Raw genomic sequence first — 14,475 nt, 5'->3', positions numbered from 1 at the left:
ACGAGATTTCTTGTAGTGGAGGAGAATTGTGACGCCCGGATAATCAAGCTACAGTAAACCTCTGCTAGTGATGCCACGTCACCTCGATTACTATTGCTAATCTCACGTTAGTTCGAAAACGATTCAAAGTCAAATTCGAAATATAGGCAAATAGTAAAATTTTCAAATAGCAAAACCAAAATGTTCGGGTTGTGTCAAATAAATCGTAAGTAATTATGGTGGAGAAACCAAACATTGATAAAATGTTTAAAGGCTCTAAAACAATTAAAACAGTAGTGAAAACAATTAAACAAATGCCTATTGAATTTATAAAATGCTAAAACTATTTTATTATGGGTTAAGAATTAATCTCAAAGTAGTTTGTTGATAAATACAAATTTAGGCACTAGTGGTACTTTCTATAAAACTAAAAATAAAAGAAACTACAAATAAAAAAGAAAAGAAAATATAAAACCAGAAAACAAAACTAACAAAGAACAAAAAAAAAGAAATAGAAGAAACTCCCTTCCCCCCCCCCCCCGCTGGACCATGGCCCAGCTGGCCTATGGGCCGCCTGGCCGGCCCAGCCGGCCTCCCCATTAACCCCCACCCCTTGCCCCGAAAACCCTAGAGCCCCGCCCCACTTCCCCCCACGATCCCACCCTCTCCCTCCAGCGCTGTCACAGGAGAGGGCGCACGACCCCATCGCTCTCCCCACTCTCCCCTCGTTCTCTTCCCCCACCCGAGGACCCGATCTGGATCGGGGCGCTCGCCCCCCCCGATCCCGGAGACCCCGACGCCCATCGCCACCACCACGCCGTCGCTTCACTGTCCCCGACGTCGTCGCGTGCCACCACTCCGACCGCACCACCGGCGCCCTTCCGCCTCCTCGAGCTCGCATCGCCACCCCCTGGAGGACGACCTCGCCGGACGTCCTTGCAGGCCTGCCTCCTCCTCCTCCTCGCCGGCCTGCACCTCGTCACCACGTCGCTGTCGTCTTCATCTCCTCCCCGCGCCCCCTGCCCCGATCCCTGCATCCCGCAGTGAGCCCCGACTCCTCCCCTCCTCTGTCTCACGCGCTCACCGTGGCCGGGTCGCGCCCTAGCCGCGCGCGGCGCTCCGTCCGGCCGTGCCACTTCGCGCGCACCCTCGCTCCGCCTACGGCCCCGCCCCTTGCCTGCTGTTGCTCCCTGCCGGAGCCACCTCCGCCGTCGCGGCCGTCCCCCCTCGCGCTCGCCTCTCCCTCGCCGCGCATCGCTCGCGCGCGCGTACCGCGCCACTCCTGCCCCCTCCCGCACATGCCCCGCTCGCCTCCCTGCTGGACCCCGCCATCACCGCGACCAGCGCACCGGGGCCGCACCCATCTGGCTTGGCCAAGGCCAGTCCCTCTCCACGCGGGACCGCACGCGCCGCCTGCAGGCCGTCCCGACCACTGGCTTCGCCCTGCCGCGCTCCCTACGGGCAGGCGCCGGCTCCTGGCGCCCCTTGGCCCGAACCGATATGGCCTTTGGGCCACTGACATGGGGCCCCCACCACCAGAACGTTAAAAAAAGGAAAGAAAAAGAATAACAAAAAATATAATAATTAAAATATTAATTAATTAATTAATTTAAGAATTAATTAACTTAATTAATCTGGATTAGATTAACCTAATCGTTTAGTTAAAACAAATTAACCATGTTTAATTAACCTGAGACTATGACAAACGGGCCCCATCTACTAACTAATCTGTTAAAGCGAAATGTCCCTATGACAGGTGGGACCGCCCCTTTTACTATTTCTGTGGATAAGATCGATAACACCTTTCAATGACATGTGGGCCCATTATGTCAGTTGGACCAGTCAACCCTCTCATCTTTGACTGTTGACTGCTGACTTGGCAGTCAATAGGGCCCCAGATCTCATACACATGCACATGTTGATGGGTACACTCCTGTGTACCGATAGCAATTTATCTGTTTATTAATTCAATTAAAGTAAATTCAGAAATTCTAGAAAATGTTTAAAACTTAGAAAATTAATAGTAAACAAACCGTAACTCGGATGAAAAAACTTTGTACATGAAAGTTGCTCAGAACGACGAGACGAATTTGAATACGCAGCCCGTTTATCCGCCACACATCCCTAACCTATCGAACTCGCAACTTTCCCCCTCTGGCTCCTCTGCCCGAAAACGCGAAACACCGGGGATACTTTCCCGGATGTTTCCCCCCTTCCCCGGTATCACCTCTTACCGCGTTAGGGCACCCCTAGCACCGATACTTGTCATGTCATGCATCGTCATGCATTTGTTTGCATTATATTTATTGTTTCTTCCCCCTCTTCTCTCGCTAGACATCGAGACCGACGCCGCTGCTACCCAGTACGACTACGGTGTTGACGACCCCTCTCTCTTGCCAGAGCAACCAGGCAAGCCCCCCCTTTGATCACCAGATATCGCCTACTCTTCTCTATACTGCTTGCATTAGAGTAGTGTAGCATGTTACCGCTTTCCGTTATTCCTATCCTGATGCATAGCCTGTCCTTGCTACTACTGTTGTTACCATTACCTGCTATCCTACTGCTTAGTATAGGATGCTAGTGTTCCATCAGTGGCCCTACACTCTTGTCCATCTGCCATGCTATACTACTGGGCCGTGATCACTTCGGGAGATGATCACGGGCATATACTATATACTTTACACAGTTACCTTACTTATGATACTATTCGGAGATGCGGACTGAAGGGGCAGGTGGCTCCATCCCGGTAGAGGTGGGCCTGGGTTCCCGACGGCCCTCGACTGTTACTTTGAGGTGGAGCGACAGGGCAGGTTGAGACCACCTAGGAGAGAGGTGGGCCTGGCCCTGGTCGGGTTCGCAGATACTTAACACGTTTAACGAGATCTTGGTATTTGGTTTGAGTCTGGCTACTGGCCTATACGCACTAACCATCTACGCGGGGACAGTTATGGGCACTCGACGTCGTGGTATCAGCCGAAGCCTTCGTGACGTCAGCAACGGAGCGGCGCGCGCTGGATTGGACTGGAACGCCTACTAGGCTAGGTCTGCTTCCGGCCGCCCACGCAACGTGCAGGTGTGCTAAGGGCGATGGGCCCAGACCCCTGGGCGCTTAGGTTTAGACCGGCGTGCTGACCTCTCTGTTGGTCTAGGTGGGGCTGCGACGTGTTGATCTTTCGAGGCCGGGCATGACCCAGGAAAGTGTGTCCGGCCAAATGGGATCGAGCGTGTTGGGTTATGTGGTGCACCCCTGCAGGGAAGTTAATCTATTCGAATAGCCGTGATCTTCGGTAACAGGACGACTTGGAGTTGTACCTTGACCTTATGACAATTAGAACCGGATACTTAATAAAACACACCCTTCCAAGTGCCAGATACCACCGGTGATCGCTCTCTCACAGGGCGACGAGGGGAGGATCATCGGTTAGGATTCTGCTATGCGATGCTACTTGGAGGACTTCAGTCTACTCTCTTCTACATGTTGCAAGACGGAGGCTGCCAGAAGCGTAGTCTTCGAAAGGATTAGTTATCCCCCTCTTATTCTGGCATTCTGCAGTTTAGTCCACATATGATACCCTTACTCCATTTGATACCCATGCATATGTAGTGTAGCTCCTTGCTTGCGAGTACTTTGGATGAGTACTCACGGTTGCTTTCTCCCCCTTTTCCCCTTTTCCCTTTCATTCTGGTTGTTGCAACCAGATGCTGGAGTCCAGGAGCTAGACGCCACCATCGACGACGACTCCTACTACACCGGAGGTGCCTACTACTACGTGATGCCCGCTGACGACGACCAAGAGTAGTTAGGAGGATCCCAGGCAGGAGGCCTGCGCCTCTTTCGATCTGTATCCCAGTTTGTGCTAGCCTTCTTAAGGCAAACTTGTTTAACTTATGTCTGTACTCAGATATTGTTGCTTCCGCTGACTCGTCTATGATCGAGCTCTTGTATTCGAGCCCTCGAGGCCCCTGGCTTGTAATATGATGCTTGTATGACTTATTTTATTTGTAGAGTTGTGTTGTGATATCTTCCCGTGAGTCCTTGATCTTGATCGTACACATTTGCGTGCATGATTAGTGTACGGTCAAATCGGGGGTGTCACAAGTAGACATGCCAAGAAGTTCAGGTTCTTCACGCGGTGCATTTTCGAAGAATTTGTTTCGCAATAAAGGCAAAACGAATGATCCCGCCATTTTCTAAATTACTTTAAAACAACTACGAATTAGAGGAAACCATCAACATGAAAAAGTTTCACATTTTCCTTAGCTTTTCAACGGTATATTATTTGCCCCATACCAATAGAGTTTGTAGAAATTACGGCGAAAATACGTTTTATCCATTTTCAAAATTGACTTAAAACAGTAAGGAATTGAGGGAAACAATATATACAGAAAAGTTTCGCATTTCCTCAAGCTTTCCAACACCATATCATTTGCTGCATTCGGACGTACGGTTAAAAACTTAGCTCGACAATACGAACTCGGTGGAACTTGTACCGTTTTCTAAATTACTTTTAAACCGTTCAAAATTAGAACAAACTTTCAACATGAGAAAGTAGCGCATTTTCATAAGCTTTCCAACGCCACATCATTTTCCTCAATTGGATTAGCCATTTAGAAATGATATCGAAAATACGAACTCAGCTGTTCAGTTTGCGAAATTTTACAATTTTCCAAATTACTCTTTAACCATAGGGAATTAGAGAAAACTTTCAACATGTGGAAGGAGCGGTTTTACAGCAGCTTTCCAATGACATATTATTTGCCTCATTCCGATAAACGGTTTAGAAATGCGATTGAAAATATGATTCATGTTTTTTGTATGACGAAAAAATAGTTTTCAAAATTGCTCTTAAACCGCTTACATTTTGCCAAAAATTTAACTTGGGTCATGATATATCCAGATCTCTCCAACACATAGTGCTTGCCAAACGAAAAAGTGTAAATATGAAAGGTGATGATCACCTTGACTCTTGTATAAGGGTAGAAGATAAAAGTAAAAGATAGGCCCTTCGCAGAGGGAAGCAGAGATTATCATGCACTTTTATGGTTGTATGCATAAAATCTTAATGCAAAATAACGTCACTTTATATTGCCGCTTGTGATAAAGACCTTTATTATGCAGTTCGTCGCTTTTATTTCTTCCATATCACAAGTTCTTATAAAGCTTATTTTCTTCACACTAATAGATCATGCATATTTAGAGAGCAATTTTTATTGCTTGCACCGATGACAACTTACTTGAAGTATCTTACCCAATCCATAGGTAGGTATGGTGGACTCTCAAGGCAAAACTAGGTTTAAGGGATATTTGGAAGCACAAGTAGTGTCTCTACTTGGTGCAAAGAATTTAGCTAGCATGAGAGGGAAAGGCAAACTCAACATGTTGGAGGATCCATGAAAATCTAATTTCTATTCGGATATTAGAAAACATAACCCATTATGTTGTCTTCCTTGTCCAACATCAACTTTTTAGCATGTCATATTTTAATGAGTGCTCACAATAACAAAAGATGTCCAAGATAGTATATTTATATGTGAAGCCTCTCTTTCTTTATTACTTCCTATTGATTGCAACAATGACCAAAACTATGTTTTTCAACTCAAAACAACTTTTATTCATCATACTCTTTATATGTGAAGTCATTACTCTCCATAAGATCATTACATGATCTTTTTATTCCTTTTTATTCCTTTCTTTAATTTTATTCCCTCAAGATCATAGCAAGAAAGCAAAACCCTCAACTCAAAACTACTCTTTATTATATATAACTCACGGACTCGATTACATAGATAGAGATCGAAACAAACTCAAAGCTAGATCATACTAAAAACTTTATTCTACTAGACCAAGATATAACCAAAATGATTGAACTAAGAAAAACGATAAGGGTAAAGATGTGATGGTGATACGACACTGGGCCACCTCCCCCAAGGTTGGCAGTTGCCAAGGGGAGTGCCCATACCCAGGTGTTTATGTCTCTTTCTTTGAAGGTGGTGATGATGGAGTTGTTGATGTAGTAGGCTTGTCATTTTTCCTCAGCTTACGCTTGAGCGCGGAATTTTCCTCCTTCAGCTCACCGATCTCCTGTTCCAGTGGTAATATCCTTCTGCATAATTCTTGCTTGTTCTCTTGCAAAAGACGAAAAGGGATAAACTCGATCTTTGGTTTCTTTGCTTTGCTTGGGAGGCTTGACTTTTTGAACTCCACGTGCATGTACCCAGGTTGGGTAGTGGGATTTCCTCTTCATCGGAACTTGTCTCTTCCTTTCCTTTTGGATCATAGTCTTCTTCTTCCTCCGTGGTCCAACCATAATGCTCCAAATCCCCATAGACCTTGGGGTCTGTGATGAAATATTCTAGATAGCTCTCTCCCTCCGAATCTTGGGACGACATATTGCTCTAAATCTAGTACAGAAACAGCTCAAAACAAAAACAGGAGATTTTGTCGTGATACGGTGTTCAAAACCTTCGAGAGATTATATAATGATTTTTTACCGACTAAAAGAAGTATTGTGCAAGAAAACAGAGTCCGTAGGGCACACGAGGTGGCGATAAGGACGGGGGGCGCCCAGGGGGTAGGGCACACCCTCCACCCTTGTGGTGGCCTCATGTCTCTTTAGGACTACTTTTAATTTTCCTAATTTTTTAAATATTCCAAAACGGAGAAAAATTGCTATTGGAATGTTTTGGAGTCGGTTTACTTACCGTACCACATGCCTATTCCTTTTTGGAGTCTGAAACGTTCTGGAAAGTATCCCTTATGTACTCCTCCGGTGTTATGGTATTAATTATATAGGCCTCAACATTTATGGGAGTACCTGAGATATAATGTTTGATTCTTTGGCCGTTTACCACCTTTGGATTTGTGCCTTAAGCGTTGTTGATTTTTATGGCACCGGAACGATAGACCTCCTCGATAATGTAAGGACCTTCCCATTTAGAGAGAAGCTTTCCTGCAATAAATCTTAAACGAGAGTTGTATAGCAAAACATGATCACCTACATTAAACTCATGCTTTTTGTATCCTTTTGTCATGCCATCTTTTAACCTTTTCTTTAAACAACTTGGCATTCTCATAGGCTTGGGTTCTCCATTCATCAAGCGAGATAATGTCAAATAACCTTTTCTCACCGGCAAGTTTGAAATCATAATTGAGCTCTTTAATAGCCCAATATGCCTTATGTTCTAATTCAAGAGGCAAGTGACATGCTTTTCCATATACCATTTTATACGGAGACATATCCATAGGATTCTTATAAGCAGTTCTATAAGCCCACAATGCATCATCAAGTTTCATAGACCAATTCTTTCTAGATCTATTAACAGTCTTTTGCAAAATTAATTTAAGCTCTCTATTGCTCAGTTCTACTTGACCAAAAGACTGAGGATGGTATGGAGATGCAATTTTATGATTAACATGTAGGAGATATGCCCTAGAGGCAATAATAAATGATATTATTTATCTCCAAGTTCATAATTATGTTTATGTTCCATGCTATAACTGCTATGGTTCTCGAGTCTGCAATAACACGAGGCTCGGAGGAAGACTCATATGCACGTGTGGAATAATAAACGGTAAGAAGTATTCTTAGTCTGGCCTCTAAGACTAGCTCAAGTGTTGCATGACGGTTATGTTTTCCTGATCACGGGCATGTCTATGCCAGCAACTTTGAGGGCACAATGTTAAGAGAACATTTGTGTTGAATCGACCCGGATTGATGTTATGCTATGAGATTCATTCGTCACAAGTTTATGGTTGATAACACAGAGATGGTTAATGTTTGCATAATTCCTTAGACCATGAGAGTATCGAGTTTCTTCATGCTTGCTTCATGAACTTTGGGGTTTGTTAAACGTCATCCGTAAATGGGTGGCTATTACGGCGGCTTACGGGTTCATGAAAAAGTGTGTCAAGTAACTTGATAGCTCAAGATTGGGATTTGCTCCTCCGACGATGGAGAGATATTCTCGGGCCCTCTCGGTGTTACGGTATCCATCATCATCTGGCCAGACTGTAACACCCCGGATGTAACTTGCCATATTTGTAACTCTGACTCTTGCCATTTCTGGCTTTAAGTTATGAGATTCCCTTCATGGTTGGGTTTTGTCTTCATTTTGCATTTTTCTCATGTCATGCATTTCATATCATGTCATCTTGTTGCATCATGGCATCATTATGTGATCGCTTTGTGCTTGGGTCTTATTGCATATCCATCCTCATCATGTGCTTGGTGTGAGTTCATACATGTTGTGTTGTTGCATGTTCCATGCATTTGATCTTGCATCATCACTTCCCACTTCCTCCTCCCTTCCATGTTTCTGCAAGTGCCATTTTGCCCCCACCATAAATGTTCATCTTTTCCGCAATATTCTAACACCGTGTACCTACCCTCTAAATGTCAAATTCCAGAAGGTTGGGGATATTTTTACTATTCCCAACTTCTTCTTCTAGCCCCTTGCACTTTTTCCTTTAGCTTTTCTGTTTGAGAAAAAAAAGGGGAAGCAGCAGCCACCTGGGCCTCGGCCTCCAGGCCGGCCCAGCTAGCCCCGCACGCCAGGCGCAGCACCAGCCCACCAGCGTAGCACCCTTCGCTCTCCCTTCCATGTGGTGATCCATGCTGGACACCCATGCCGGGCCCGCATGCAGTGACCTCTCCCCTACCTTTTTCTTCCTCCTCTCTCCACCTCCCCCTCACAGTAAACCTGCGAGCAGGGGCACATGGCCTCGGTGAAAAGCCACGGTGTCCGCACCCCTCCTATAATACCCCAACCTCGCCCTAGGGTTTTCCCCTTCCTCTCCTCCCTCTCCTCCGCGCCACTGCCACAGGTAAGGGGACACACACGCGTCGCTTCCACCGCCGCCCACGCCATGGCCGGCTCGGTCACGACCTCACCATCGGCCTAACCCTCCTCCGCAGCCTCCCCTCCTTCATCCAAGCGATCGTGAACGCCGCCCTGATTCCGTCTTGACGCTGATCCACAGCCGAGAACTCCTTCCACGACGTCCCCTTATTCCTCTGCATCTCGGACAAAAGTTCGCGCCAAGTTTGTTGACCCGGTGCTGACGCCTCCCTCCATCGCCGGCCACATTTTTCTTGTCCTAGGGTAAGGAGGTATACCCTGCTTGCTCCCTTCTCCTTCTCGATGCTGGATGATCCCCGTAGAAGATGCTAGGGTCGCGCCTCCGCCATGATCTCAATGCTCCAATGATCTCTGAATTTTTGGGTGTAGTTGAAGTATTCTGTCTTGCGCGCTCTTGTTCTTGCACACGCACCCACGGGCGTTCGTCTCCACGTGCACCTACGCTCGCCCCACACGCGCGCGCGACCGCTCCCGTGTGCGCTCGTCCTTGCCTCGCGTCATCGTAGTCGCTGCCGTCGCTCACCGTGGATGCCATGGCCCGAGCCGAGCCATGCTCGTGCTCGAGCGCCCCAGCTGCTCCGCATGCACACACACATCCATACCTCCTTCCCGCACGCCCGCCTTTGCTCTGCGTAGTGAGCCGCGCCCCCTAGCTCGTCCCCGTCGGTGCTGGTTATCTCTGTGTCGCCATAGCCAAAGGTTCGGCCTTCTGGTTGTTGCCCAAAAGGAGCCAGGCGCAAACCTATTCACAAGTTGGGTTCCTAGCCCACTGGTTGCTCATGCGTGCACACATGCAGGAGGACTCGGGCATTTATCTACAGTAACATATACATGTTATATGTCATTTTGCAGTAGAAAAATCCAATGAATCCAGTGGTGGCATTACTTTTTGCATTTGAGCAAGTTCATGAACATGCCATTTTACATCATGTTGCTATTTTGTCTTTTATGTGTATATTTATGCAAATATGCTATGGGGTAGTTTCGCACATGAACATGCTCTTTTTCATGCCTACTACATGCCCCACACATTTTCCTGCACCTCTTTATTGCAGTGTGTCACTGACATTAGGGCCCCACTGTCATACACACACACCATGCTCTCTTTCTTTTCTCTTTAATCTTTTATTCCAGCGCATGCCATTTCTGGAAAGTGACCCCTTTCCAATTATGGCCGCATCCAAATCTGGACATTCCACATCGGGTCATTTCCTTTTCTGTCTTTATTGCAGTGTGTCACTGACATGTTATATGTCATTTTGCAGTAGAAAAATCCAATGAATCCAGTGGTGGCATTACTTTTTGCATTTGAGCAAGTTCATGAACATGCCATTTTACATCATGTTGCTGTTTTGTCTTTTATGTGTATATTTATGCAAATATGCTATGGGGTAGTTTCGCACATGAACATGCTCTTTTTCATGCCTACTACATGCCCCACACATTTTCCTGCACCTCTTTATTGCAGTGTGTCACTGACATTAGGGCCCCACTGTCATACACACACACACCATGCTCTCTTTCTTTTCTCTTTAATCTTTTATCCAATTCTGGCAGTATGCATTTGTGGGCATTTATCTACAGTAACATATACATGTTATATGTCATTTTGCAGTAGAAAAATCCAATGAATCCAGTGGTGGCATTACTTTTTGCATTTGAGCAAGTTCATGAACATGCCATTTTACATCATGTTGCTGTTTTGTCTTTTATGTGTATATTTATGCAAATATGCTATGGGGTAGTTTCGCACATGAACATGCTCTTTTTCATGCCTACTACATGCTAGTATTTATTCCATGTTTTTTGTGTGCACTATGATGAGTGGAGCAAGCATGCCAAGTTGCTATCATAATCTGTTTTGCCATGCTCTATTTTCTGCTAAGTCTGGAACTATTAATAAAACTTGCTATGTTTACATGGGTGTCATCATATCTTCTGTGCCTTTTTGGCTCATGATCAGTAAGGGACTTTTGATCTATGCTTTTAGTAGAATCATGCCATGCCTTTGTTTTCTATGATATATTCCTGTAGCATGTTGTTTGCTTGCTCTAAATGTTGCTTCCTTGTGTTGTTTTTGACATGTTAGTAATTTCTCTAAGTCTGTGAAGCTGATGTCTTTTGCACTTTTGCCATGCTTGTTTGAACCTGTTCTATTGTGATTTAGCCATAGCTCAGTGTTCATGTTTTGTCAAGCATCTCTTGTACATCACTATAATATGCTTTGTTGCTATGTTGGAGTGCATTAGCTTAGTTTCTTGTTGCATTCTAAGTGGCATCATGCTGTTAACCATAGTTTTGCGTCATTCTTGTGATGTTTGCCATTTGCAAACCATGCATCCGTTTCCATTGATCTTTATATAGATTTTGACCAAAATCATCTCATCTTTCCAGCAGCACACTTGGTTTGCCAAGTTGATGCCTTCATCATTCTTTCCCTTCCGGAGCACGCATATGCATTGCATATCATGTCTTGCATGTCATGCCATGTATTGCATCATGTTGCTTGTGCATTGCACCGTGATTGATTGTTGGTCCTTTGCTTGTGTTCTTGCTTTGGGTAGAGCCGGGAGACGAGTACGTGACCGAGGAACCTGTTGAGTATGCTTACGAGGATCAAGCTTTCGACAACTCTGAGAACTTTGCATGCAAGATGACCATACCCTCGAAATCACTTCTATCTTTGCTTGCTAGTTGTTCCTGTATTGCTATGTCGCACTACCTACCACTTGCTATATCATGCCTCCCATATTGCCATGTCAAGCCTCTAACCCACCTTTCCTAGCAAACTGTTGTTTGGCTATGTTACCGCTTTTGCTCAGCCCCTCTTATAGCCTTGCTAGTTGCAGGTGAAGATGAAGTGTGTTCCTTGTTGGAACATGGATATGTTTGGGATATCATTATTATCTCTTATTTACTTTAATGCATTTATATACTTGGTAAAGGGTGGAAGGCTCGGCCTTATGCCTGGTGTTTTGTTCCACTCTTGTCGCCCTAGTTTCCGTCATACCGGTGTTATGTTCCTTGATTTTGCGTTCCTTACGCGGCTGGGTGTTATGGGAACCCCTTGACAGTTTGCTTTGAATAAAACTCCTCCAGCAAGGCCCAACCTTGGTTTTACCATTTGCCTACCTACCACCATATACCTTTCCCTTGGGTTCTGCAGACTCAAGGGTCATCTTTCTTTTAACCCCCCCGGGCCAGTGCTCCTCTGAGTGTTGGTCCGAAACGAGCTGCCTGCGGGGCCACCTCGGGGAAACTTGAGGGTTGGTTTTACTTGTAGCTAGTGTCATCCGGTGTTGCCCTAAGAACGAGATACGTGCGACTCCTATCAGGATTTGTCGGCACATCGGGTGGCTTTGCTGGTCTTGTTTTACCATTGTTGAAATGTCTTGTAACCGGGATTCCGAGTCTGATCGGGTCTTCTTGGGAGAAGGAATATCCTTCGTTGACCATGAGAGCTTGTGATGGGCTAAGTTGGGACACCCCTGTAGGGTATAAACTTTTGAAAGCCATGCCCGTGGTTATGTGGCAGATGGGAATTTGTTAATATCCTATTGTAGAGAACTTGACACTTAACTTAATTAAAATGAATCAACCGCGTGTGTATCCGTGATGGTCTCTTTTCGGCGGAGTCCGGGAAGAGAACACGACCTCGTGTTAAGTAGCTTCAGGATCACTTCTTGATCACTTATAGCTTCTCGACCGTGCGTTGCTTCTCTTCTCGCTCTTATTTGCGTATGTTAGCCACCATATATGCTTAGTGCTTGCTGCAGCTCCACCTCAATACCCTTTCCTACCCATAAGCTTAAATAGTCTTGATCTCGTGAGTGTGAGATTGCTGAGTCCTTGTGACTCACGGATACTTCCAAACAGTTGTAGGTACCGAGGATACCAGTGCAGGTGACGCTACCGAACTCAAGTGGGAGTTCTATGAGGATTCGGGCTGTTACTATGTTTCTTTTCCGGATGATCAGTAGAGGAGCCCAGTTGGGACGATCGGGGATCTAGTATTTGGGGTTGTCTTCTTTATTTTGGTTCCGTAGTCGGACCTTTGATTGTACCTTGCATGATGTATGAATTATTTATGTATTGTTTGAAGTGGTGATTGTAAGCCAACTCTTTATCCCTTTCCTATTCAGTACATGGGATGTGTAAAGATTACCCCTCTTGCGACAAACCTACCATGCGGCTATGCCTCTAAGTCGTGCCCCGACACGTGGGAGATATAGCCGCATTGTGGGTGTTACAAGTTGGTATCAGAGCCATCCCCGACTTAGGAGCCCCCTGCTTGATCGAATCACTGACGTTGTTGAGTCTAGAACAAAATGTTTTGAGTCTTAGGATTATTTATATAGGAGAGTAGGATTCTTTTTACTCATCCGTCCCTTCGTCGCTCTGGTGAGGCCTCCTGACATAGAAGTTTTGACTCCCCTTTCCTCAAATTTCACGAAAAAAATTTAGGATCACGCGGGTATCTTTGAATCGTTCTAATAGTCTTGTGACGAGAACATTGTTCTTGGTGCCTCCTGAGATTTAGGGTATGTGGCAGTGTCCCGGGGAGTTGAGCTCCGAGGTGTTGTCGTCCCAATTTTATCGTTGCAGTTCTGGAATACCTGAGTTCGCCGACATCAAAAATCTCTTTTATGCAGTTGTTGGTGAGATAACCTCGACGCCACCCAGTACTGGGGCGGGAGTTCGGGAGTATTGCCATAACTCGTATAACGGATGCTTTTCGAAGGTTGAGGTAAATGATTTCTGAAGGTTTCTTGGTTATGTGTTGAAGGATGGATACAGCTGGATGTAGGAATTGTTAGTTTGGATGAGATATTATGCTTCCCCTGTATCCCCAACACCTGATTGCATAACCAGAAAGTTTCGGGAGTTTTATAGGTGGGAATTCAAGTAGCTCTAGAATTTCTTCCCGCAGATATTTGGTTTGTGATTGGGTAATCCTTACCACTTATCTGTTCAGATTCGTACCTTGTTGCTTCATTCATCTACCTTTATCTAAGTGGCTTCTCAACCGTATGGACGTGTGATGATTTACTTTGGAATTCATTCGGTCATCCTTGTTCGAATGTTAAGACTTTATCTTGCGATTTCGATCCATTGATTCAGCTTGAATATATGTCTTTCAAAATTCTAACGGATGTCAACCTCTTCAGGATGGCTCCTCCAACGTGTCTGAATCCGGACCGCAATGATGGGGATCAGTCAAACCCTCCGCCACCACCTCCACCTCCGGAGGCATGGCAAGCTGCCATGGCAGCCACCAATGCCAATACTCGGATGCTATTGCAACTCTTGCAAGAGCGCAACCAAGGGCAAGGCAACCAAGGAAATCAAGGCCAAGGCAACAATCAGCCTCAGTTTGCTACCCTTAACCAGTTCCTCGCAAACCAGCCGAAGTCTTTCAACAACTGCGTCGAAGCCACAGACGCTGACGATTGGCTCGTGGACATTTGCAAACATTTTAAATGTAGCAATGTCAGACCTGAGGAATTTGTCAAGTTTGCTTCGTTTCAACTCAAGGATCAAGTTGTTGAGTGGTATCAACAATACAGAGATTCCAGAGGAGGTCGTGTGATTACCTGGGATGATTTCCGCCGAGACTTCAAAGCTCATGACATTCCA

This window comes from Triticum urartu, chromosome 5A (genome assembly GCF_056163025.1).
Source record: "Triticum urartu cultivar PI428250 chromosome 5A, HENAU_Tu73, whole genome shotgun sequence".
NCBI lineage: Eukaryota > Viridiplantae > Streptophyta > Magnoliopsida > Poales > Poaceae > Triticum > Triticum urartu.
Note: the sequence above shows the minus strand (reverse complement) of the source record.